We start from the raw sequence: 27,868 nt of genomic DNA on the forward strand, positions 1-27,868 counted from the left end.
GTGACTTCTGATGTTAAAGCAGTGTCAACTTTGGGAGTTTGTAAAGTCCAGGGAGGGTGTAACCCTTTGTAGTGACTTTCTGGAGGCTGAATGTCATCGCAATTGTGACTTCGAATGAGTTCACGTACTAATATCCCAGATGGCTTTAGTGAGGGATTTTTTCGAGCTAGGGCCTCATCTCGAGCGTTTTTGTCTTGCCATATCTTTTTAACCAAAGGGTTTGATGTTCGTCCCCAGAACGATAATATTGCCTGCTCTCGTCTTAGTTTCAATGGGAGTTCTCCCGTTTCTACTTGTAGTGCTTCTAGTGAGGTGCCTGTCGCTGCGCCTGTGGCCAGTATTAGGGCTTTGTATTGTATTCTGTCTAGTCGCCTCAAGACAGTATTTGATGCTGAGTGAAAAGCCTCACAACCATAGTCAATTTTTGATCTGATAAGAGCTTTGTAGAGGTCCAGCTGAGTGTCCCTCGATGTGCCCCAAGATGTGCCTGAAATTGCCCGTAATACGTTCAGGTCTTTTTGACATCTGTTTTCCACATATTCCATATGCTTGCGCCAAGTGAGGTGTTGATCAAGGATAACTCCAAGAAATATTGCAGATTTTTCGAATTTGATAGGTTTGCCTTTTATGGAGACACGGGGTATCATAGCATCTTTCCCCCGGCGTTTGAATAGAACTCCAACAGTTTTTTCACTTGAAAGGGTGAATCCCCATTTATTGCACCATTGATCTACTCCGTCCAGGGCTGACTGGAGTTTTTTTCTGATTTGTGAGATATCTCTGTGCTTTACCCATATTGCTCCGTCATCAGCGAACTTAGAAGTTTGGGTAGGAGAGTTGACATGGTCAAAAAGATCATTGATCATGATATTAAACAGGGTTGGGCTTATAATGCTGCCTTGTGGCGTGCCATTGTCCAGTGCCATAGGATCCGATCGATTGTTCCCTATTTTAACTGAAAGCGACCTGTCTTGCAGGTCAGTCGGGTTTTGTAGAGCGAGGTATTACATAACGTGTGGCAAGGTCATTGTCCCACGTGTATGTATAGACGTAAGATCCGGCCACGTTAGGAGGTGTTATGTATAGATAGCGCTGGAGATTAAGGGTCCTGCCCGGAGGGGCTTATGATAAGAGGGGAACGCCGAATGTTTGCTGAATATATTAATCAGACAAAGGGTATAGAATTTCGGTGCACTTGGAAACATATTGAACCAGTTAGGTATTTAGATAAATAAAATGTAAAATAAAAGTATTGAAATGGTTTGCACTATTTAAGTAAAAGTATTGAAATGGTTTGCACTATAACATATACAAATATACTGCCACACACACAAAGATCGGTAGCTCATCTGTTTTTGCTGGAATATTTAATAAAATAATAACTATTTATCAACAAAATTAACACGAAAATGTCGAACTCATTAACAGAAGTTTCATTCCATCAAAACAGCATGCATATTCAAGAGACACACATACTGGGATTATAAACAGTAAATATAGCGCCCTGTACGCATAACAAGATATCAGCAACAAGCTCGGTCCCCCGTGTCCTACTGAAAACTTGCAGCCAAACAACAAAAACAACGAAACTGACACGTCCCGGAGTTTCGACAAAACAAAATCGATGGTCGAATCTCCATGCACTGCTAAAAACTCTGTTGAAAATACCTCGAGCATTGTTCTCTCAATTCCCGAATTTGTTAAAAGTGTGGTTATTTGCAAGGGAGAGAAAAAGGTAACCATTGACATTTAAAGAAAGTAAACATGACTTTTTGTGTTCATTTATTATCAACAGGCCTAGGTTGTTGTTTCTCTCATATTCGTGTTCGGGAGTCGAGTCATGTGGAGTTGGATGTCAATAAACATATGAAAACATTGTTGTCGTTTTCCTTTGACCAATGAAAGCCTGTGTGGGCGTGTCATGTAGAGGCATTTAGCCTTGAGTTCTTTTAGTGTCTATTTTGTCAGGAAAATCCGACCGTCTGATTGGTTAAAAATGTAGGTTGAGTTCTAATTACTGTTGGAGATAAAACTTTTGGAAAAATTCTTTTCCCAGGTTTTCGGTCCTCGGATTCATCAGTACACCAAGGAAGGCAAACATAAAAACGTTCGTTCCAGTTTGGGGACCCAAAAACTGCAGTCTACCCCATAATTTCTCATACCAGAATATGCTTACTGAACTATGACTGAGATACACGTATAATGCTTGTTGTTTAACACTGCACTCAAATATTTAAACAATGTGATGGCAGCAAGAAAATAAATAAGTCTGGACCAGACAAACCATTGATTGATATTGTGAGCAATCGTCAGCCATGAAGCCGGGTATGATGACACACATCCATCACGTCAACCAAATCTATTTGGTCACATCCTAGGGCAAGTTCACTTAAAAGGGAAGTGTAAACGCAGAAAAAAACCTTCTTTCTTTTTTGCACAGTGAAAGTAGGAAACCAACAATAAGTTTGAAAATGCCCTTGTTATGCCTCATAGGCCTTCGTTTTCCGAGCCAAACCATTCGTGACCAACTCGTGTTATCCCGGGACAAGCCGGAAAAGGGCGAGTGGTGACGAATGGAGCCAAACAGGCCTGAGTGGGGGGTATATATCTATATTTACTGACCAACACAATATCGAGTTCCTCATTTGTCACCACTCGCCCCTTTCAGTAACCTGCTATTCGGCTTGTCTCGGAATAACAGGAGTTGGTCACGAATGTCGAGTTCCTGTGCTTCGTAGCAGTATGGCTGCGGTCACGTGACTTTGTAGATAGTTTAAATTATCAACGTTTTCTTCCTGTGACTCTTTTAAAAAGGCATTCCGTGGCGGTATATTACATGTCAATTAGGAGTTCAATTATGACATTTCTTCAATTCCATATCTAGTCACACACGTTGTTGCATTGGGCAGAAAACCTCCTCTGAATTTCATCAGTTTTCTGGCCGAATCCAGCTACAATTTGACCACACAATGCGTCACTGTCAGCTGTCAAAGAACCAAGGCCACAGAGTTCAAGTACAGGTGGTATGACGTCATCATCGCCAGTTCTGACGTCATAAGTTTCAAGACGTCTGTGACGTCAAAGTCCATTGGGCTACGTTTTACTACTTTCTATAGACATATACCTACACAAATAGTATCGTGCATGTGCTTTTTTATTGAACAAATGCTCAAACAAGGAGAGCGCCGACAACAACATGTAGATCATTCATGCACTGGCTGAATTGTGTCCCTTTTATCTGTCGCAAAATCACAAGGAGATTTGAAGACATCCGCAACTCACTGTATCATCCCACAGAGTAAACTCTGCAGCAAGTCTTTTCCCAACACCAGTGGTCACGAATGGACAAGCCACAGTTTGTATATTTGCGCCCATAGCCTAGCAACAATTAAATTTACTATGTCCTATTCCTTTCGCGAACATATCACTGTGTTTTACTTAGGATATTTAGGATACAGACCTGTGAAAATCCGGTAGAGAATAGGTCAACCCATGCTTGCCCTAAAAGGCGACAATGCTTGTCGTGAGAGGCGACCAACGGGATCGGGTTGTCAGGCTCGCTGACTTGGCTGATGCATGCCATCGATCCAAACTGCGTGGATCGAGGCTCATGATATCAATCACTGGATTGTCTGGTCTAAACCTTCCAACATGTTGAGGTTGGTTGCTTGGTTTGTTGTTTTACGCCGCACTCAGCAATATTCCAGCTATATGACGGCGGTCTGTAAATAACCGAGTCTGGACTAGACAATCCAGTGATTAATATCATGAGCATCGATCCACGCAATTAGGATCGATGACATGCATCAACCAAGTCAGCGAGCCTGACCACCCGATCCCATTAAGCGCCTTTTACGACAAGCATGGGTTGCTGAAGTTCTATGCTACCCCTGAATCTTCACTGGTCACACGTTGAGGTAAAACTAGGAAAATTAATAGGGTCCGCTGTCCAATGGTACCTATGTGGTAATGCCAGCTTTCCAAATCCTGAGGCAAAGGAATACAACATTGTTGGAAACTAAGCAGAAACCCTAGACATTCAAAGATGAACTCTCATTCACTCTCAACTGTAAAACTTTTTTTATGTTTTCTCTTGGCCGATGACCCAAGTAATATTGACCCGGAAGTTGTCATAACGCCACCCATTCTATTTGTCGACTCCGCTTTCCCGGACCCACATGGCTATACAAAGACGACATGGCACAAAACCATGGCCCACGTACTTCCACGTGGCACATCATTGCAATCCATCACTCAAGACGTCAACACCAAACCCTAGAGGCACCAAAGGGCACTCTCCCCCCCCCCCCCCCCCCTCAAACACAAACTCCGCCTAGCGACAGCTTCCTAAACACCACAAAGCGACCAATCGTATTCGTCTGTATCCCCAAGTAGTTAAAACCTTGCGTCCGTCTTCACACGCAGCGCGTTCTTTGTTGCTTTACAAGAAGCTTTCCAAGTCACGTATTCTTTGAAAAAAATCTATAAAAAAACAAAACTATCGTCCGCTGTTGACCCTCTCCACTTTCAGCCATAATCAAAGCTTCCTTTTCAAACACAAATTACTTACAAATATCTTAAATTCAGCTTTCTTTCATTCCAGTCTATTCTTTCTTTCTTGTTTTTTCATTTTTTATTTATTTTGTTACAATTTTGTTTCTCATTGTCATTTATATTTTCTGCATGTGTGTTGTGTATTTGTTTTTTTGGCGTTGAGACGTTTTTGCCGTTAAATGCAGCATCAACACTCTTTTGAATTAAGTCACAAAAATACCAGCCACATAAAGAAACTGTGCACGGAGAAAATATAGATATAAGGGCACACCGTCCATATATGAAATATGGGTTTGAACACAGCAATTATTGGAGACATTCAAACGCTCATGCACGTGCCATGCGATATGACGTCATTAATGGGGCCTATGGACGTGCAATGTGTTACTGCACGTGCATCCTGTGCAGCTGTACACAGCATGTGCAACTCAAAATTCGCTGTCACTTTGGAAAGCATGATCTGTGGTCATTCAAAAATTCAAAACTTCTCAGGCGCAGACACAAGCATATCACAAGCAAATCATGCCAAGATTGACAGCTGCACAGCGTCATGAAGCCATTGGAATGATCCGAGCGGGAATGAGGCAACAACAGGTGGCAACACATTTCCAATGCCATCGTAACACGATATCGGCATTGGTGAGGCGTTATCAGAACACAAATGACGTTGCCGACCACCCACGTTCAAGACGTCCCCGAGTAACGACGTCAATACAGGACAGATGGATTCGACACATCTCCTACACAGGTTCCAAACGGCAGTAACGACGTCCCAGACAAATACCTGGACTGCGCCGTATCCATCCCAACACTCTCAGGAATCGTTTACGTCAGTTCGGGATTCGACCACGACGCCCTGCCATACGTCCCATCCTGACACACCGTCATCGAGTCAACCGTCTAAGATGGTGTCGAAATCATGTTCGCGAACCTCGAATATGGTGGAGAAATGTTGTCTTTACAGATGAATCGAGGTTCAATATTTCCCACAGTGACGTGCGCCAACGTGTCTACCGGCATTTGGGAGAACGTTATGCACGCAACTGTATTGTGGAGAGGAATCGTTTTGGAGGTGGCTCTGTGATGATTTGGGGTGGGATAATAGCACGGCACCGAACCCCTTTGGTGGTTGTTCAGGGCAATCTCACCGGTGTTGGCTACAGAGATCAGATTCTGAGGCCTGTGGTCATTCCTTTCCTGCAACATCATGGCCCGGGATTGACATTTCAACAGGACAACGCTCGTCCTCACACGGGTAGGGTCGCAATGGATTTCCTTCACCATAACAATGTCATGTTACTGCCATGGCCTGCAATTTCTCCAGATCTCTCTCTAATAGAGCATGTGTGGGATGAAATGGAGCGCCGTCTGCGTCGTCTTCCACATCCTCCAGATAACGTCCGTGACTTTGCACAGGATTTGAGGAGGATATGGCAGGCCATTCCCCAGGCCTTCCATGCCCATTTGGTGGACTCCATGCGTCGCCGATGCACTGCTGTGATTCACGCACAGGGTGGTCAGACCCGTTATTGACTTTGTGATTTTGTCGTTTGACCCCCTACTCCATTTTGATCTTCTGACGTCATCGTAACAGATGTTGTTCAGGTCCCGTTGACATTTTCTTATGGTCCGATCATTCAGCTGCTACTGCGTCTGCATCATTTTGTTCTTGCTGTGTTGTATTTCAATCCAGAATATATTTTCTCCGTGCACAGTTTCTTTATGTGGCTAGTATATTATAACACTTCTTCTACTCTTTTGGGACTCTTTATTTCTTTAAATCTATCTTCACATGTGTTCTCTTTTTCTGTAAAACAAATTAATGCAAACTTGAGTTTGTCTTCTATATTTTCTGTGTGACCGTTATTACTTTTTAGTTGTGACCGTTTTGACTTTACCTTTCGAGGCCGTTTTGACTACAACTCCTTGTAGACTCGCCGATCGTTACGATAGAATTGTTTTTATAAAATCCTTGAACTTATCAGCAGACATAATTCATTACAGCCTTGGAGCAAGGCTAGCCCACCACCGAAACACACTGTTCGGCCATTCGGCACCGCTCGCCCATTTCCGTAACCCGGAAGCAAGCAGCAAACACCAATCACAAGCGAGTTCACGAATGGAAAAGGTGTTTGCCTCCATCACATGGTCGTTGAATCTTGTGGCAGGCATCACCACACACACGCGTGCTCGCTCGGTCTTGTCGCATCTCCATCGCAGGTCAGGACTGTTAGGCACATGCATCTGCAGGTTAGTCCATTTATATCTTTCACTCGACATTCTTTTTTCTTGCTCACGCCAGAGACCATATAATGGTCTCTCAGCAATTCTCATGGCAAGAGGAGGTAACTCTTCCTGCACTTATTCTCAAAGCTAGTTTACCACACCTCGGAGGGTCGGTTCCGAATTCAATCTCTTAACTCCTTGATTAACGCAGAAAGCGGAAAAATCAGCGTACATCACAATCTATAGGGTAAAGGTTGCGTGCGTATTTCATAAGCTGGTATTTTTATCCCCCGCCCCAACGAAGTTGGCGGGGATATACAAATGGGTTCCGTCCGTGTGTGTGTGTGTGTGCGCGCGCGCGCGCGCGTGTGTGTACATGTGTGCGTGTGTGTGCGTGCGTGTCTGCGTGTGTGTGCTTGCGTGTGTGTGTACATGTGTGCGTGTGTGTGTGTGTGTGTACATGTGTATGTGCGTGCGTGCGTGCGTGCGTGTGTGTGTGTGTGTGTGCGTCCCGAAATCGTTTCCGGAGCATAACTCAAAAACCGTTAAATAATTTCTTACAAAACCTTGCATGTTTACCAGACACATACTGAACTGGTGCCTTTTGATATTTAGCACTTTTAGAAAGTTTTATTGTTTATGTTTCCATGGCAACAAGTTTCACTTAGGTTCTATTATAGGGTGGGTTCACTTATGGAGTATGACAAATAAACTGTTAAATATTTCCTTGCCAAACATTGCATGTCTATATATAAAGCACATACTGAACTGGTGACATTTGATATTAAGGAGTTTTAGAAATGTATATTTTAGAATTTCCATTGCAGCTATTTTGACATGGGCTAAGAGAAATGTTGGGTCAGTTACCTGGTTTAACGTGTTAAAATAGGCGGGGGATATAGATGACTTCGTCGACCATACGCTTGTTAGAATTGTCTTCGAAGTTGAGTTTCATTGATTAAGTCAACAGTTATTCTTGAAACTATCAATTCAGCCGAATACGCGGTTTTAAATAGGTGTATTCTCTTCTGCAATCATATTTAATAATTTCCAGTGTGTTTTAGATTTAATTTATAAGGGACAATATATAAAAGAAAAAAATTAAATCGGACCCCACCCTATTTCTATTAACGGTATGCGGTTTTTACATAACTACGCAGTTACTTCCCTTCGGACCAACACGATCGAATTTACTACAGTATTTTTTTAACAATCCAGCTACAATCCTCGCAATTTGAAATGTTATATGTAAGTATGTTGTAAAGGAGAATATATTTATGACATTGGGGTATTTTGTGCACTGTAAATTTCGCAATGACAAACTATGATATGTGTTTAAAGTTTCACAACAAACTTTGTCCGGCTGAACCATTTCAGTTTTTTCACATTGTCAATCACGTGTTTGTGACTAAAACATGTTTATTATCACTAAAGAACATAGTTTCAACGTAGTTAGGAGGATCAATTATGTTGTGATGTGTTACAACAAATAACTCAATTTATGTTTTAATTAATGTAAAGTACAGTGTGCTTGTATGAAATATTGTACAGCAATGATTCATGGGGGGTGGGGTGGGGCAGATAGGGTGATTGTAATAATCTTCCCACCCCACCCCACCCAACCCCACCCAACCCCACCCCACCCACACACCCACCCCATGCTCTATCTAATGTATATAAGTGTGTTATATTTAGTGCACAGTCTGTTATATATATATAAAAAATTGTCAATTTATTTGATTGTGCCAATTTTCATTTTAGTAATGGTTTATTACTGAGAGATTGTGAATCAGTAACATCAACCTATTCTGTTATATATATATATATATCAACAATTGTCAATTTCTCAATGTTTGTCAGAAAATGATAAGGTTGCACAGTGGCTTCATGATCATTTTGAGTGTGAACTTTGTGAGCAAAAAAACTTCTTCAAGAGAAACATTGATGTAAAAAAAGATTAAAATATTTACTCATTACGGGATAAATGACTTTGATAGGTGTTGAGAATTAACTGTTACTTGAAAGCTCCTCACAGCGATAGTACGTTCCCGGAGCTCTGTTACCGAGAGTGTAACGAAGGTGTCACGCGCTGGGAAGGAGCTTGTGTTACTTGAATGAAAGGGAGGTAACTCTTGTATCTGTCTGTTACAGTTGGCTTATTCACTCACCTTAAAAAAATACAAAATCAGATTTTAGTACCGAAATAATGTAATTAATATTTTCATTAAATATGTTTTCACCTCAGTACACAAAAAGAATTAGTTTGAATAATGCTATAGCATTGTTTTAGAATAATGGAAGGCTCTGCACACACAAGTCCATGGTCCACCACTGTATGGAGCTCAGGGGCGTCTGCTACACCAAAATATGATATTTCCTTACAACTATAAATGAATGCCTTTGTCGTCATTACAGGTTCTACTACACTAAATCAGAACCGGTTGGGACAGTGTGGTTTTTCAGCCTTCAGTGCAGATCGAGAGTCATCTGCAGGCTGTGATTTGATGGTATTGTGTAAGATTTTTATGTCTTTTAAATGTACATCCATCCAGTAATTAAAACTGACCATATTTTTCAATATTTAATTTGGTGCTGACCTTTTCAACAAGTTGACTTGTGCTTTATGTGAGCATAGCTATTTTCAAGTAGGTGACATTTGGTGCGAAACTGGGGGTGGTGTGTTTAGCTTCCTCTACTCAGAAAAGGAGCTGGCTAAGCTGGTCATTTTTAATGTTTTTATTGCTACTCTAAGGCCAAACTGTGCACACACGTACAGGTTATAGCTGTTGAATTCTTAGTTATTTTTAAAAGAAATATAACTTTACTATAGAAGTCAATGGAAAACATTTGGTTGTGTGTAACCTGTAGGGTGAGTGCACATTTCAGTAATTCCTACTTTACATGCTTTCCTGTTTATATTTCACCATGGATACACCATGGAGGCAAATTTAAAAATAATGACAGTGAAGTTGGGGACATTTTGGGTTGAATGGAGCATTTGGATGGCCTGGAAATGAATGTTGCTTCATATTGTGGTCGAACTCAGCACGAACCCCCAGGGTACCTCTGTCCAACAAGCCCTCCTCCTGCCTTCTGAATTTGTTGAAACTGATGAATTTGACAACAAATTAGGATAAATTCACCACTGCAACAACAATTTCTGCCTTGTGTCAATCGCTTGCCAGTCAAGTTACGCAATGCCGTTATCTTGAGTATGAAGCATGTACACTGCTGACAGCAGAATATGTCACAAATCCCCTTATTTATAGTAAACAATGTAGCATACCAATATATCTTTCTGTTAGGTGCTTTTGTGTGAATGAAAGATTTTTCTATTAAGTTTCCTAAAACAGACTTATTTTTCACTCATATGACTTTCAAATATTTATTTTGTTCCCTCAAGAACTGACTCCTGGCTGTTATATCCAAACTGGTTTGCCATTTGATATTGTCTGAACACTTTTTTTCAGCTTTTAGCATGCCTGATGTTGACTGGGGAGGTATATGTGCACTCATGCAGGAGAAGTAGAAGTTTTCACATCCAATTTGGCATTTAGAGAAGCTGATCTGAAGTCCGGTGTTGGCAGTGTGTGATCGACAACCCTTGTTTTGCCTTGCTGCGCTCTATTACCTTGTAGACATTGTGGAACTTGGACATGTAGGTACATTAAGTACATTAAAGAAGCCCAGTCCACTTGAGGCCCCTCTGTTGCTCACTATCAAGTCTGTAATAAGATCACACTCATGCACTAGACATTTCTGACAGTGCTCCCTTAATGCCTCACTGTGCATAGAGTAAGGGCTATACACCAGTCCCAGAACCTGCTTAGATGAAAATAATATCCACTGGCTCTTTTGGAATGTAACATTATGGTTCTGAAATCATCTGTAAAGAATGTGATAGTGTTCGACAATACTAAATTATCTCCCCTGTTTAGTAAAATGCATTGTATCTTTCATTCCCCTATAAACCCATAAATTATTGGAGAGAAACACTATTTTAAGCTGGTATTGCATGACACTGTTAATTGTGAATAAAAAGAATTACATTTATGTCAGGATAAGCTGTACATTTTCAAAATTATATGGACTTTTAACTTTGTTTCATTGAAACTGGCAAATAACTGAAATTAGCAAGTTTAGCCACCTTGAAACATTAAACAGTAAGTATGTTTGATGTCCGGTGAGTATTTTAAAGTCTTAACTAAATAAATCAATAGAGTTTAGTGAAATTTCCTTCCATGTTGTGGTTTCAAAGAGCTTTCTTCTACTTGAGCGTCCATTTCCATTTCTTGGCTTTAATAGGCGGTATGGTTCACTGGTCAGTGTTTGAGATTGCTGGCAACAATACACGCTTTTACTTCCTATTTTCTGGTAAAGTTCATTATCCAGCCTAACATATATGATGACTTTAAAGCTGCTTAATGTGTCCCTTGCTTTTTATTGGCCTGAATTCCATGCTCTGTCCAATTTTGAGATTTTTTTTCTGATTCCTTTCCATGTGTACTTATGTCACCAGCCTATATCATAGGTGATTATACTATTGATTTTTGGAGTAAATGAAAGCACAAACATTTGTGATAGCCCCTTCATAGATGATTTACCAAATGCTGACAGCCATTTGAGTGTTTAAGTATATAAACAATGGATGGTGTAAGTTCAAGCAATCTCACACAATATCAATCGCATCAAAAACCAGGGTCAAAACCATATTCAATGAATGTAGCAGACTCTGCTATGTTCTGATGATGTCAGCAAAGGAAGGCAAACAACAGACCACTACTCAATTTTAAATATGTATTGTAACTGGTTTTGAGGTTTAAAGATTTGTTCAATTTTTTTAGTCGAAAAAATATTTTAGGGTGATATGATCTATGCAGCCTCAATCATTTATAGAACTGACCCTTGACCCCTTTCTTTCATGAAATATGAATTAACTCCCATGGTCAGTGCATGAAGGTAGAAACTTCTTTATTAATACAGAAATACCTTTTGTAAAACATTGATGAAATGTACATCGTTAAACTCTCACAACTCTTTCTGTGCGTCAAAACTATGTATTCTAGTGCCATATAGACATGCTGGATAGGAACAAGTAGTGAAGTTTAATCCAATTTCCATTTTTTTCCGAGAAGCTACATATATATACAATACATAAATCACAGATTTGACAAGTGCAAATGTATTCTGATTTGTCTACAGGTTCTACTACACCAAATCAGAACCAGTTGGGACAGTGCGGTTTTTCGTAGGGAGCCTTCAGTGCAGATCGAGGGATATTTGCAGGTTGTGAATGGAGGATATTCTGTAAGATTTTTATGTCTTTCAAATGTACATCCATCCAGTTATTAAAACTGACCATGTTTTTTCTATATTTAGTACTGTCTTTTTCAACATGATGACTTAATTTATAATTATACTGAGTGTGAGCATAGCTATTTTCAAGTAGGTGACATTTGGTGCGAAACTGGGGGTGGTGTGTTTAGCTTCCTGTACTCAGAAAAGGAGCTGGCTAAGCTGGTCATTTTTAATGTTTGTATTGCTACTCTAAGGCCAAGCTGTGCACACACGTACAGGTTATAGTTGTTGAATGCTTAGTTATTTAAAAAAAAATATAACGTTACCACAGTAGTCTATGGGAAAACATTTGGTTGTGTGTAACCTGTACCATCAAGGACATGTGTTCCTGCCTGTTGTCAGACTCTGTACCATCAAGGACATGTGTTCCTGCCTGTTGTCAGACTCTGTACCATCAAGGACATGTGTTCCTGCCTGTTGTCAGACTCTGTACCATCATGGATATTTGTTCATACCTGTTGTCAGACTCTGTACCATCAAGGACATCGGTTTCTGCCTGTTGTCAGACTCTGTACCATCAAGGACATTGGATACTGCCTGTTGTCAGACTCTGTACCATCAAGGACATCTGTTCCTGCCTGTTGTCAGACTCTGTACCATCAAGGACATCTGTTTCTGCCTGTTGTCAGACTCTGTACCATCAAGGACATTGGTTTCTGCCTGTTGTCAGACTCTGTACCATCAAGGACATTGGTTCCTGCCTGTTGTCAGACTCTGTACCATCAAGGACATTTGTTCCTGCCTGTTGTCAGACTCTGTACTTTCAAGGACATCTGTTCCTGCCTGTTGTCAGACTCTGTACCATCAAGGACATTGGTTTCTGCCTGTTGTCAGACTCTGTACCATCAAGGACATTGGATACTGCCTGTTGTCAGACTCTGTACCATCAAGGACATCTGTTCCTGCCTGTTGTCAGACTCTGTACCATCAAGGACATTGGTTCCTGCCTGTTGTCAGACTCTGTACCATCAAGGACATTGGTTCCTGCCTGTTGTCAGACTCTGTACCATCAAGGACATTTGTTCCTGCCTGTTGTCAGACTCTGTACTTTCAAGGACATCTGTTCCTGCCTGTTGTCAGACTCTGTACCATCAAGGACATTGGTTTCTGCCTGTTGTCAGACTCTGTACCATCAAGGACATTGGATACTGCCTGTTGTCAGACTCTGTACCATCAAGGACATCTGTTCCTGCCTGTTGTCAGACTCTGTACCATCAAGGACATTGGTTCCTGCCTGTTGTCAGACTCTGTACCATCAAGGACATTGGTTCCTGTCTGTTGTCAGACTCTGTACCATCAAGGACATTTGTTCCTGTCTGTTGTCAGACTCTGTACCATCAAGGACATTGGTTCCTGCCTGTTGTCAGACTCTGTACCATGAAGGACATCTGTTCCTGCCTGTTGTCAGACTCTGTAGGTTCTACTACACCAAATCAGAACAAGTTTGGACAGTGCGGTTTTCGTAGGGAGCCTTCAGTGCGGACGAGAGATATCTGCAGGCTGTGATTGGAGGATATTCTGTAAGATTATTATGTCTTTCAAATGTACATCCATCCAGTTATAAAAACTGACCATGTTTTTCTATATTTAGTACTGTCTCTTTCAACATGATGACTTATGCTTTATGTGAGCATAGCTATTTTCAAGTAGGTGACATTTGGTGCGAAACTGGGGGTGGTGTGTTTAGCTTCCTGTACTCAGCAAAGGAGCTTGCTAAGCTGGTCATTTCTTATGTTTTTATTGCTACACTAAGGCCAAACTGTGCACACGTACAGGTTATAGCTGTTGAATTCTTAGTTATTTTTAAAAGAAATATAACTTTACTATAGAAGTCAATGGAAAACATTTGGTTGTGTGTAACCTGTAGGGTGAGTGCACATTTCAGTAATTCATAATTTACATGTTTTTCTGTTGATATTTCACCATGGATACACCATGGAGGCAAATTCAAAAATAATGACAGTGAAGTTGGGGTTGAATGGAGCATTTGGATGGCCTGGAAATGAATGTTGCTTCGTATTGTGGTCAAACTCAGGACGAACCCCAAGGGTACCTCTGTCCAACAAGCCCTCCTCCTGCCTTCTGAATTTGTTGAAACTGATGAATTTGACAACAAATTAGGATAGAGTCACCACTGCCACAACAATTTCTGCCTTGTGTCAATCGCTTGCCGGTCAAGTTACGAGATGCCGTTTTCTTGAGTATGAAGCATGTACACTGCTGACAGCAGAATATGTCACAAATCCCCTTATTAATAGTAAACAATGTAGCATACCAATACATCTTTCTGTTAGGTGCTTTTGTGTGAATGAAAGATGCTATTTTTCTATTAGGTTTCTTAAAACAGACTTATTTTTCACTCATATGACTTTCAAATATTTATTTTGTTCCCTCAAGAACTGACTCCTGGCTGTTATATCCAAACTGGTTTGCCATTTGATATTGTCTGAACACTTTTTTTCAGCTTTTAGCATGCCTGATGTTGACTGGGGAGGTATATGTGCACTCATGCAGAAGAAGTAGAAGTTTTCACATCCAATTTGGCATTTAGAGAAGCTGATCCGAAGTCCGGTGTTGGCAGTGTGTGATCGACAACCCTTGTTTTGCCTCGCTGCGCTCTATTACCTTGTAGAAGTTGTGGAACTTGGACATGTAGGTACATTAAGTACATTAAAGAAGCCCAGTCCACTTGAGGCCCCTCTGTTGCTCACTATCAAGTCTGTAATAAGATCACACTCATGCACTAGACATTTCTGACAGTGCTCCCTTAATGCCTCACTGTGCATAGAGTAAGGGCTATACACCAGTCCCAGAACCTGCTTAGATGAAAATAATATCCACTGGCTCTTTTGGAATGTAACATTATGGTTCTGAAATCATCTGTAAAGAATGTGATAGTGTTCGACAATACTGAATTATCTCCCCTGTTTAGTAAAATGCATTGTATCTTTCATTCCCCTATAAACCCATAAATTATTGGAGAGAAGCACTATTTTAAGCTGGTATTGCATGACACTGTTAATTGTGAATAAAAAGAATTACATTTATGTCAGGATAAGCTGTACATTTTCAAAATTATATGGACTTTTAACTTTGTTTCATTGAAACTGGCAAATAACTGAAATTAGCAAGTTTAGCCACCTTGAAACATTAAACAGTAAGTATGTTTGATGTCCGGTGAGTATTTTAAAGTCTTAAATAAATAAATCAATAGAGTTAAGTGTAATTTCCTTCCATGTTGTGGTTTCAAAGAGCTTTCTTCTACTTGAGCGTCCATTTCCATTTCTTGGCTTTAATAGGCGGTATGGTTCACTGGTCAGTGTTTGAGATTGCTGGCAACAATACACGCTTTTACTTCCTATTTTCTGGTAAAGTTCATTATCCAGCCTAACATATATGATGACTTTAAAGCTGCTTAATGTGTCCCTTGCTTATTGTTGGCCTGAATTCCATGCTCTGTCCAATTTTGAGATTTTTTTCTGATTCCTTTCCATGTGTACTTATGTCACCAGCCTACATCATAGGTGATTATACTATTGATTTTTGGAGTAAATGAAAGCACAAACATTTGTGATAGCCCCTTCATAGATGATTTACCAAATGCTGACAGCCATTTGAGTGTTTAAGTATATAAACAATGGATGGTGTAAGTTCAAGCAATCTCACACAATATCAATCGCATCAAAAACCAGGGTCAAAACCATATTCAATGAATGTAGCAGACTCTGCTATGTTCTGATGATGTCAGCAAAGGAAGGCAAACAACAGACCACTACTCAATTTTAAATATGTATTGTAACTGGTTTTGAGGTTTAAAGATTTGTTCAATTTTTTTAGTCGAAAAAATATTTTAGGGTGATATGATCTATGCAGCCTCAATCATTTATAGAATTGACCCCTGACCCCTTTCTTTCATGAAATATGAATTAACTCCCATGGTCAGTGCATGAAGGTAGAAACTTCTTTATTAATACAGAAATACCTTTTGTAAAACAAACATTGATGAAATGTACATCGTTAAACTCTCACAACTCTTTCTGTGCATCAAAACTATGTATTCTAGTGCCATATAGACATGCTGGATAGGAACAAGTAGTGAAGTTTAATCCAATTTCCATTTTTTTCCGAGAAGCTACATATATATACAATACATAAATCACAGATTTGACAAGTGCAAATGTATTCTGATTTGTCTACAGGTTCTACTACACCAAATCAGAACCAGTTGGGACAGTGCGGTTTTCGTAGGGAGCCTTCAGTGCAGATCGAGGGATATTTGCAGGTTGTGAATGGAGGATATTCTGTAAGATTTTTATGTCTTTCAAATGTACATCCATCCAGTTATTAAAACTGACCATGTTTTTCTATATTTAGTACTGTCTTTTCCAACATGATGACTTAATTTATAATTATACTGAATGTGAGCATAGCTATTTTCAAGTAGGTGACATTTGGTGCGAAACTGGGGGTGGTGTGTTTAGCTTCCTGTACTCAGAAAAGGAGCTGGCTAAGCTGGTCATTTTTAATGTTTGTATTGCTACTCTAAGGCCAAGCTGTGCACACACGTACAGGTTATAGTTGTTGAATGCTTAGTTATTTTAAAAAAAATATAACGTTACTATAGAAGTCTATGGGAAAAGATTTGGTTGTGTGTAACCTGTACCATCAAGGACATGTGTTCCTGCCTGTTGTCAGACTCTGTACCATCAAGCACATGTGTTCCTGCCTGTTGTCAGACTCTGTTCCATCAAGGACATTGGTTAGTCGCCTCTTACGACAAGCATAGTCGCCTTTTACAGCAAGCATGGGTTGCTGAAGACCTAGTCTACACTGGGTAGCCTAGTGCTTAAAGCGTTCGCCCGTCACGCCGAAGACCAAGGTTCGATTCCCGACATGGGTTCAATGTGTGAAGGTTATAGTTGTTGAATGCTTAGTTATTTAAAAAAAAATATAACGTTACCACAGTAGTCTATGGGAAAACATTTGGTTGTGTGTAACCTGTACCATAAAGGACATGTGTTCCTGCCTGTTGTCAGACTCTGTACTTTCGAGGATATTTGTTACTGCCTGTTGTCAGACTCTGTACCATCAAGGACATTGGTTTCTGCCTGTTGTCAGACTCTGTACTTTCGAGGATATTTGTTCCTGCCTGTTGTCAGACTCTGTACCATCAAGGACATTGGTTTCTGCCTGTTGTCAGACTCTGTAAGCTGGTCATTATGTCTCCCCCAGAATGGAGGGAGACATATTGTTTTTGGCACGGTTGCCGTCGGCGTCGGCGTCGGCGTTCCCACCGTTTCCGGTGCCTTTTGCTATTTAGAGATTTTTGACATTTTTATTTTTTCTCGTTTCCATGGAGATAACTTGAACATAGACTCTGAATGGGGGTAAACTTGGTTTCCGGACCATAACTCAGAAACCGTTTAATATTTTTTCGCGAAACTTTGTATACACATTAACCCAGCACTGAAGTTGTGCCTTTTGCTATTTAGAGATTTTTGACATTTTTATTTTTTCTCGTTTCCATGGAGATAACTTGAACATAGACTCTGAATGGGGGTAAGCTTGGTTTCCGGACCATAACTCGGAAACCGTTTAATATTTTTTCGCGAAAATTTGTATACACATTAACCCAGCACTGAAGTGGTGCCTTTTGCTATTTAGAGTTTTTTGACATTTTTATTTTTTCTCGTTTCCATGGAGATAACTTGAACATAGACTCTGAATGGGGGTAAACTTGGTTTCCGGACCATAACTCAGAAACCGTTTAATATTTTTTCGCGAAACTTTGTATACACATTAACCCAGCACTGAAGTGGTGCCTTTTGCTATTAAGAGATTTTTGACATTTTTATTTTTTCTCGTTTCCATGGAGATAAGTTGAACATAGACTCTGAATGGGGGTAAGCTTTGTTTCCTGACCATAACTCAGAAACCGTTTAATATTTTTTCGCGAAACTTTGTATACACATTAAGCCAGCACTGAAGTGGTGCCTTTTGCTATTACAGTTTCCATGACATCACATATGTCATTGTGTAGAAGACCTGCAGAGACAGATACACGGGCAATTACATCACAGAGACTTTTCTTTGTGCCATATAACATTGCTACATCATTTCTGATATGTTGGGGATATTAATATATTTGTGTCCAAACTCTATTAGTACTTTAAGTGGATTTTCTACAAATACTTCAGTAACAAGAAAACTGTGCTACTTAGATAACTACACTGTCAGGTGGGTAAATGATTGAGGGATTATTGGTGTTGATTAGACGCTGAAGTGGTGCCCATTAGTTGTTTGAAATTTCTAGGAGTTCTATTTTTGTCTCTTTTATTTAGTAATGGAGGGTGGGAATGAAGAGATGGGGTTTAACGTGAAGTAAACGAATGAATGAAGGTTAGGGGAGTGGGGGGAGACATATGTTTTTACGAGTAAAAACACTTTCTAGTTTTTAATGTTTGTATTGCTACTCTAAGGCCAAGCTGTGCACACACGTACAGGTTATAAACTAGTGTCCAAAAGAAACGATACCAACTTATTTTCAAAATTGTTTTTTACTAAGTGAATTGTCAAGTATGAAAACATGCCAATTCGTATTGCACATCCCAAACACAGCATAGTCCATAAAAAATACCGGGAACACGTGATCACTTCCGGGAAAAAACGTAAATTTCGTGAAAGTGACATTTCCCTCTTAGCATGTTCTGCACGTGCAGAAAAACTGTATAAAACGGCTGATCAGACACGTTGACATCACAGCAACAAAAAGAACACAAGATATGCCACGTTTGACAGCCATCGAGAGAGAGAGAGCCGTTGGAATGGTCCAACAAGGAGCGTCACACGTCAACGTCGCCAGAAGGTTGGGCTGCGCACGCATCACTATCACCAGGTTGATGCAGCGGTTACGTCAGACAGGTCAGACGTCAGACAGGCCCAGGAGTGGAAGACCACGAGTAACCACGCCCCGTGAAGATCGTTACATCCGGGTATTACACCTGAGGAACCGCACCGTAACAGCGACGTCCACGGCGGCTACAGCACTGGGACACAGGATCAGTCGACAGACCGTCTACAGGAGACTACGGCAGTATGGTATCCGGCCACGTCATCCCTACCGCGGACCGCTCCTGACGCCTCGACACCGGAACAACAGACTGATCTGGGCCAGGCGAGTTCGACGTTGGCAACGGCGGGACTGGGCACGTGTTATGTTCTCTGATGAGAGCAGATTCCTCATCTTTAGAAACGATGGACGGCAGCTTGTATACCGACGATTTGGTGAACGTTTGGCGCCTAACTGTATCCAACAGGTCCGGCCGTCTGGAGGTGGAGGGTTAATGGTTTGGGGTGGCATATGTGGTGACGTCAAAACGATGCTTGTCCTTATTCGTGGAAATCTGAATGCACAGCATTATCTTGATGACATCCTACGGCCTGTTGTGGTGCCCTTTATTCAGCAACAGCCTCGTGGACTCCTTTTCCAACATGACAATGCAAGGCCACACACAGCAAGATTGACACAGAACTTCCTTGCCAACGCCAACGTACAGGTTTTGCCATGGCCCGCATGTTCACCGGACATGAATCCCATTGAGCCCTTATGGGACCACCTCGATCGGCAAATCCGACGTCGCCGTGTGCCTCCAGTCAACGTCCAGGACTTGGAACGATGTCTCCTCGAGGAATGGCAACGCATCACTCCCAACGTCATCAGACGTTTGACGTCATCAGTCCGTAGGCGTGTTCTGGCATGTATTGATGCTCACGGTGGACATACCCGCTACTGACTTGACTTTGAGACGTGTGGTGTGACATTTCCCGTTGTTTCTGTGATCAGTGCTCTAACGAAATGTTCATTTTTTGACCCCACCCATCTTTAAAGGCTTGTCATATTGGTTGTACAGATTTTATTGAAATGAAATTTTTGTACAGATGTTGTGAAAGGATTTCTCAAAAGCATAACACCAATCCTAAACTTCTGCATTGTTTAGTTTTTTCTTTTATGTCGTTGCAAACAGGTGGTATCGTTTCTTTTGGACACTAGTTTAGTTGTTGAATGCTTAGTTATTTAAAAAAAAATATAACGTTACCACAGTAGTCTATGGGAAAACATTTGGTTGTGTGTAACCTGTACCATCATGGATATTTGTTCCTGCCTGTTGTCAGACTCTGTACCATCAAGGACATGTGTTCCTGTCTGTTGTCAGACTCTGTACCATCAAGGACATCGGTTACTGCCTGTTGTCAGACTCTGTACCATCAAGGACATTGGTTCCTGCCTGTTGTCAGACTCTGTACTGTCTGGGAGGCCATGCTCTGTTGCTGCTAGCTGTGTGAAGAGGTATTGCAGACATCTTTTTGAGGTTTTTGTTTTGTCTGATGAGTTACGGTAAGATAATTTGTTATGATTTAAGTTCACATCAGTGCACTTGGAAGTACAGATGTTTTTGACAGATTTCGTGACATGGTGCTCAGACATGTACATTTAACAAGATAACTGACTAGGAAAGGCTGACCATTTGCTTGGAATTGATGACATTTCAAAATTGTTCTCAGGAATCAACTCTGTCTTCATTGTTTCTACAGCTTCTTAAGTGCCACTGGAAGACATTTCTCAGATCTCATTATTGTGAAGTATTGCATGTATGGCATATTCCCAGCAATGATGTCAATATTTAACGAGATGTACATTTGACCCCATTTTTAGCATGACGGCTATGGTAGCCCTTTTGTAAACCTATTCTCAGCCAATTATTTAGTTTCCGATGAATTGATCATTAGTTTTCTAAATGTTCAAGAACTACATGAGCTACATGTCGTTATCTTAAAACTTAAAACTACAGAAAGAAAACCTCTTGATTCCATCACCTCAAAAAACATTACTTCTAAAATCTTCATAACAATTTTTGGGGGGCAGCTTGTCACAACATAGGACACATTTCATGAAGGGGGCATGTTTTGTTTGTTTGTTTGTTTGTTTTTTAACGCCGCACTCAGAAGTATTTCAGCTTAATGATGGCAGTCTGTAAATAATCGAGTCTGGGCCGGACAATCCAGTAATCGACATCATGAGCATCGATCCACGCAATTGGTATATGATGATATACATCAACTAAGTCAGCAAGTCTGACCACCCGATCCTGTTAGTCGCCTCTTACGTCAAGCGTAGTCGCCTTTTACAGCAAGCATGGGTTGCTGAAGACCTAGTCTACACTGGGTAGCCTAGTGCTTAAAGCGTTCGCCCATCATGCCGAAGACCAAGGTTCGATTCCCTACATGGGTTCAATGTGTGAAGCCCATTTCTGGTGTCCCCCTCCGTGATATTGCTGGAATATTGCTAAAAGCGGGGTAAAAGCATCCTCACTCACTCACTCACATTAACAAGACTCTCAGGTTCAAACTTTGCTCATTTCTCTCATGCTGTTGACCACAGTAAATATTGATTGCGGCACCACGCAACACCATATCCAACTTTAATTAGAAGAATATTCGGGGTTTAAATCCAAGATATGACCAGTTTGTAGGGATGTAGCAGTACAGGCGTTACACGATGTGATACATATCTTAATACAGAAGCCACCATGTGATTTGTATCTCAATACTGTATCTATGACATTCTATGAGGAAATCCCAGTCATTAGACTGAGAATAGAGTTTCATAGAAGGACAACTGACTAATTCCCATCAAACATGACAATGAGTCAAGCCAACCATTCTGTATGAGAATAAGATAAGAAACAAACAGTTTATGTATTGTATTATGAGTCAGCAAGGAAAAGCTGGTCAGTTTTGTTATTGGGCCGGTTTCGTATCCGTAGGACGGCCAAAAAGTTATGAGGAATTTAAAAAATAGTTTGTACTTGCTTATTCATATAGATGAGAGATCATCATGGACAATGGATACGGGGTTAAATGGGAATCGATGCCAAATTAAATGTATCGGGTATCGTATCGTGCAAAGTTTGCTGACGATGCGCCTGTTTCCCGATGAATTGCAATAACACTACCAGTTTTGGCATGCTCTTTGTTGAGTAAAACATGACTGGCACATGTCTAAGGCAGGTAAAGGTTAGACTTGGCATAGTCTGCTTTTGAACTGAGTTTCAGCCATGGTAATCTTGTTAATCCAATGTAGTTTTTCTCAAGATTAATTTGCGTTTTGCTGACTACGCAATTTCAGTGTGGTCCTGTGCTCCCCATTGTCGTATTGTTCAGGTTAAGAGGGTCATGGCCTGGGACCATCTACACTACAAATGTTTGGCAGCAGGCGGAGATTTCCAAGTTGGCACAGTCACTGTTTCAAACCTGTGTGACTTTCATGGTCCTCTATTCATGTCGGTCCATAATAGTGGGCAAGTCTAGATTACTGCAATATCAGGAAATGAAGAGCCTCTGGGCTTCTTTTTATTATTTCTTAATTAAGATGATTTACTAACAATTTTTCTGTAAGATAAGTTTATTTCAGAGATTGGTCTAGGTCCTCTAGTCATGTGATGGTTTTGTTATTTTCAGATGGTATTCAGAAATGCCTCCAAGGAGTGGGTGCTGTTGCCAGGCTATGCCAAATGAACATTTCTTGTCCGACAAGGGGAGGCATCGCCAGGTAAACATGGCTTATGTCACAGTTGACCATTGGACAGTGATGAATATGGTCATCGATGAAGACAGATGTGATGTTTATTGTAGGCCTGGATGATTGTTTGAAAAGTTTAGTGTGAACCTAAAGAAATAATCAAACAGCAAAGTTTTTGTAAAGACTTGTTTTCGCCACATACCTCTACACGAAAATGTTTGTGAAGATATTCTAAACGAGTTGTTAAGATGAGCTGTCAGTGTATTCAATTTCTGATATCTGGGACTCTGGCGAAAGAATTACGTACCATAACATGAAACAACTCAGATGGAATAAAATGATTATTCTGAAAGGCTCTGATGCAAGTTATTTAAGTGGTTTGAACCATTCAACCTGTCTCTATTCTTAAAGTTAAAAATAGAAAAAATAAAAAGATTATTCTTGATTCATATTTAGATATTGTAACAAACAAGCATGTTATTGAGTGGTAAAACTAACTGATTGTCAGTGAAGTGTATTGACAGATTTGATAACGTAGGCTAGCTGTCTGTCAACGTAGTCATTGATTTCGCTGGCAACATATTTGTTTTGTAGGTTTTCCCTTGTCACAACGTGTGTTTTTCTATCATGTTGGCATCTATTGATAGTATCAAGTATTCTCTTTGGGTAGAAGGATAGTTCTGTAATTTGATATTGAAGGAAAAGTACCTCATGATTATGTATTTTGTTACAAGTGATTGAATGATCCTCTGTAGTGTGAATGATCCTCTGTAGTGTGAATGATCCTCCGTAGTGTGAATAATCCTCTGTGGTGTGAATGATCCTCTGTGGTATGAATGATCCTCTGTGGTATGAATGATCCTCTGTAGTGTGAATGATCCTCTGTAGTGTGAATAATCCTCTGTGGTGTGAATGATCCTCTGTGGTATGAATGATCCTCTGTGGTATGAATGATCCTCTGTAGTGTGAATAATCCTCTGTGGTGTGAATGATCCTCTGTGGTGTGAATGATCCTCTGTGGTGTGAATGATCCTCTGTAGTGTGAATGATCCTCTGTAGTGTGAATGATCATTTGTGGTCTGAATGATCCTCTGTAGTGTGAATGTGTGAATGATCCTCTGTTGTGTGAATGATCCTCTGGTGTGAATGATCTTCTGTGGTATGAATGATCCTCGGTAGTGTGAATGATCCTCTGTAGTGTGAATGATCATTTGTGGTCTGAATGATCCTCTGTGGTCTGAATGATCCTCTGTGGTGTGAATGATCCTCTGTAGTGTGAATGACCCACTGTAGTCTGAATGATCCTCTGTAATGTGAATGATCCTCTGTAGTGTGAATGATCATTTGTGGTCTGAATGATCCTCTGTGGTCTGAATCATCCTCTGTGGTGTGAATGTGTGCATGATCCTCTGTAGTGTGAATGATGCTCTGTAGTGTGAATGATCCCCTGTGGTGTGAATGATCCTCTGTAGTGTGAATGATCCTCTGTAGTGTGAATGACCCTCTGTGGTGTGAATGATCCTCTGTAGTGTGAATGATCCTCTGTAGTGTGAATGATCTGTGTAGTGTGAATGATCCCCTGTGGTGTGAATGATCCTTTGTGGTCTGAATGACCCACTGTGGTTTGAATGATCCTCTGTAGTGTGAATGATCATTTGTGGTCTGAATGATCCTATATGGTCTGAATCATCCTCTGTAGTGTGAATGATCCACTGTGGTGTGAACGATTCTCTGTGGTGCGAATGATCCTCTGTAGTGTGAATGATCATTTGTGGTCTGAATGATCCTATATGGTCTGAATCATCCTCTGTAGTGTGAATGATCCACTGTGGTTTGAATGATCCTCTGTAGTGTGAATGATCCTCTGTAGTGTGAATGATCCTCTGTGGTACGAATGATCCTCTGTGATCTATGATGCCTCATTCATTTATAGAGTTGACCCTTGACCCCTTTCTTTTATGAAATATGAATTAACTCCCATGGTCAGTGCATGGAGGAAGAAACTTCTTTATTAATACAGAAATACTTTTTGTAAAACATTGATGAAATGTACATCATTAAACTCTCACAACTCTTTCTGTGCATCAAAACTATGTATTCTGGTGCCATATAGACATGCTGGATAGGAACAAGTGGTAGAGTTTAATCCAATTTCCAATTTTCCATTTTTTTCAAAGAAGCTATGTATATATACAATACATAAATCACAGATTTGACAAGTGCAAATGTATTCTGATTTGTCTACAGGTTCTACTACACCAAATCAGAACCAGTTGGGACAGTGCGGTTTTCGTAGGGAGCCTTCAGTGCAGATCGAGAGATATCTGCAGGCTGTGATTGGAGGATTTTCTGTAAGATTTTTATGTCTTTCAAATGTACATCCATCCAGTTATTAAAACTGACCATGTTTTTCTATATTTAGTACTGTCTTTTCCAACATGATGACTTAATTTATAATTATACTGAATGTGAGCATAGCTATTTTCAAGTAGGTGACATTTGGTGCGAAACTGGGGGTGGTGTGTTTAGCTTCCTGTACTCAGAAAAGGAGCTGGCTAAGCTGGTCATTTTTAATGTTTGTATTGCTACTCTAAGGCCAAGCTGTGCACACACGTACAGGTTATAGTTGTTGAATGCTTAGTTATTTAAAAAAAAATATAACGTTACTATAGAAGTCTATGGGAAAAGATTTGGTTGTGTGTAACCTGTACCATCAAGGACATGTGTTCCTGCCTGTTGTCAGACTCTGTACCATCAAGCACATGTGTTCCTGCCTGTTGTCAGACTCTGTTCCATCAAGGACATTGGTTAGTCGCCTCTTACGACAAGCATAGTCGCCTTTTACAGCAAGCATGGGTTGCTGAAGACCTAGTCTACACTGGGTAGCCTAGTGCTTAAAGCGTTCGCCCGTCACGCCGAAGACCAAGGTTCGATTCCCGACATGGGTTCAATGTGTGAAGCCCATTTCTGGTGTCCCCCTCCGTGATATTGCTGGAATATTGCTAAAAGCGGGGTAACTCACTCACTCACTCACATTAACAAGACTCTCAGGTTCAAACTTTGCTCATTTCTCTCATGCTGTTGACCACAGTAAATATTGATTGCGGCACCATGCAACACCATATCCAACCTTAATTAGAAGAATATTGGGGGTTTAAATCCAAGATATGACAAGTTTGTATGGATGTCGCAGTACAGGCATTACATGATGTGATACATATCTTAATACAGAAGCCACCATGTGATATGTATCTCAATACTGTATCTATGACATTTTATGAGGAAATCCCAGTCATTAGACTGAGAATAGAGTTTCATAGAAGGACAACTGACTAATTCCCATCAAACATGACAATGAATCAAGCCAACCATTCTGTATGAGAATAGGATAAGAAACAAACAGTTTATGTATTGTATTATGACAGTAAGCAAGGAAAAGCTGGTCAGTTTTGTTATTGTTTCGTATCCGTAGGACGGCCAAAAAGTTATGAGGAATTTAAAAAATAGTTTGTACTTGCTTATTTAATAGATGAGAGATCATCATGGACAATGGATACGGGGTTAAATGGGAATCGATGCCAAATTAAATGTATCGGGTATCGTATCGTGCAAAGTTTGCTGACGATGCGCCTGTTTCCCGATGAATTGCAATAACACTACCAGTTTTGGCATGCTCTTTGTTGAGTAAAACATGACTGGCACATGTCTAAGGCAGGTCAAGGTTAGACTTGGCATAGTCTGCTTTTGAACTGAGTTTCAGCCATGGTAATCTTGTTAATCCAATGTAGTTTTTCTCAAGATTAATTTGCGTTTTGCTGACTACACAATTTCAGTGTGGTCCTGTGCTCCCCATTGTCGTATTGTTCAGGTTAAGAGGGTCATGGCCTGGGACCATCTACACTACAAATGTTTGGCAGCAGGCAGAGATTTCCAAGTTGGAACAGTCACTGTTTCAAACCTGTGTGACTTTCATGGTCCTCTATTTATGTCGGTCCATAATAGTGGGCAAGTCTAGATAACTGCAATATCAGGAAATGAAGAGTCTCTGGGCTCCTTTTCATCATTTCTTAATTAAGATGATTTACCAACAATTTTTCTGTAAGATAAGTTTATTTCAGAGATTGGTCTAGGTCCTCTAGTCATGTGATGGTTTTGTTATTTTCAGATGGTATTCAGAAATGCCTAAAAGGAGTGGGTGCTGTCGCCAGGCTATGCCAAATGAACATTTCTTGTCCGACAAGGGGAGGCATCGCCAGGTAAACATGGCTTATGTCACAGTTGACCATTGGACAGTGATGAATATGGTCATCGATGAAGACAGATGTGATGTTTATTGTAGGCCTGGATGATTGTTTGAAAAGTTTAGTGTGAACCTAAAGAAATAATCCAACAGCAAAGTTTTTGTAAAGACTTGTTTTCGCCACATACCTCTACACGAAAATGTTTGTGAAGATATTCTAAACGAGTTGTTTAGATGAGCTGTCAGTGTATTCAATTTCTGATATCTGGGACTCTGGCGAAAGAATTACGTACCATAAAATGAAACAACTCAGATTGAATAAAATGATTATTCTGAAAGGCTCTGATGCAAGTTATTTAAGTGGTTTAAACCATTCAACCTGTCTCTATTCTTAAAGTTAAAAATAGAAAAAATAAAAAGATTATTCTTGATTCATATTTGGATATTGTAACAAACAAGCATGTTATTGAGTGGTAAAACTATTCATTGTCAGCAAAGTGTATTGACAGATTTAATAACGTAGGCTAGCTGTCTGTCAACGTAGTCATTGATTTCGCTGGCAACATTTTTGTTTTGTAGGATTTCCCTTGTCACAACGTGTGTTTCTATCATGTTGGCATGTATTGATAGTATCAAGTATTCTCTTCGGGTAGATGGATAGTTCTGTAATTTGACATTGAAGGTAAAGTACCTCGTGATTATGTATTTTGTTACAAGTGATTGAATGATCCTCTGTAGTGTGAATGATCCTATGTGGTGTGAATGGTCCTCTATAGTGTGAATGATCCTCTGTGGTGTGAATGATCCTCTGTGGTCTGAATGGATCTCTGTGGTGTGAATGAATCTCTGTAGCGTGAATGATCCTCTGTGGTGTGAATGATCCTCTGTCGTGTGAATGATCCTCTGTAGTG

General features: G+C 40.4%; 1 protein-coding gene and 1 long non-coding RNA gene across 6 annotated transcripts in view; one reads left to right on the forward strand and one right to left on the reverse strand.

Moving 5' to 3' along the window:
* The window catches only part of LOC124124966 (ankyrin repeat and KH domain-containing protein mask-like), a 239,630-nt gene that overhangs the window by 189,813 nt on the left and 21,949 nt on the right, over positions 1–27,868 (reverse strand). The gene's annotated exons all lie outside the window — the stretch shown is intronic.
* Positions 6,659–27,295, forward strand: LOC124124972. Of its 2 annotated transcripts, none has more exons than XR_007218174.1 (9): positions 6,659–6,804; positions 9,196–9,287; positions 10,251–10,438; positions 11,983–12,087; positions 14,603–14,790; positions 16,338–16,441; positions 22,657–22,747; positions 24,965–25,068; positions 26,883–27,295. It is a non-coding gene; the product is annotated as an uncharacterized LOC124124972 (long non-coding RNA). The 2 variants fall into 2 exon arrangements; XR_007218173.1 differs by lacking the exon at positions 6,659–6,804 and adding an exon at positions 7,955–8,028.

This window comes from Haliotis rufescens, unplaced genomic scaffold (assembly GCF_023055435.1).
Source record: "Haliotis rufescens isolate VD_foot unplaced genomic scaffold, xgHalRufe1.0.p SCAF_41, whole genome shotgun sequence".
Lineage (NCBI taxonomy): Eukaryota > Metazoa > Mollusca > Gastropoda > Lepetellida > Haliotidae > Haliotis > Haliotis rufescens.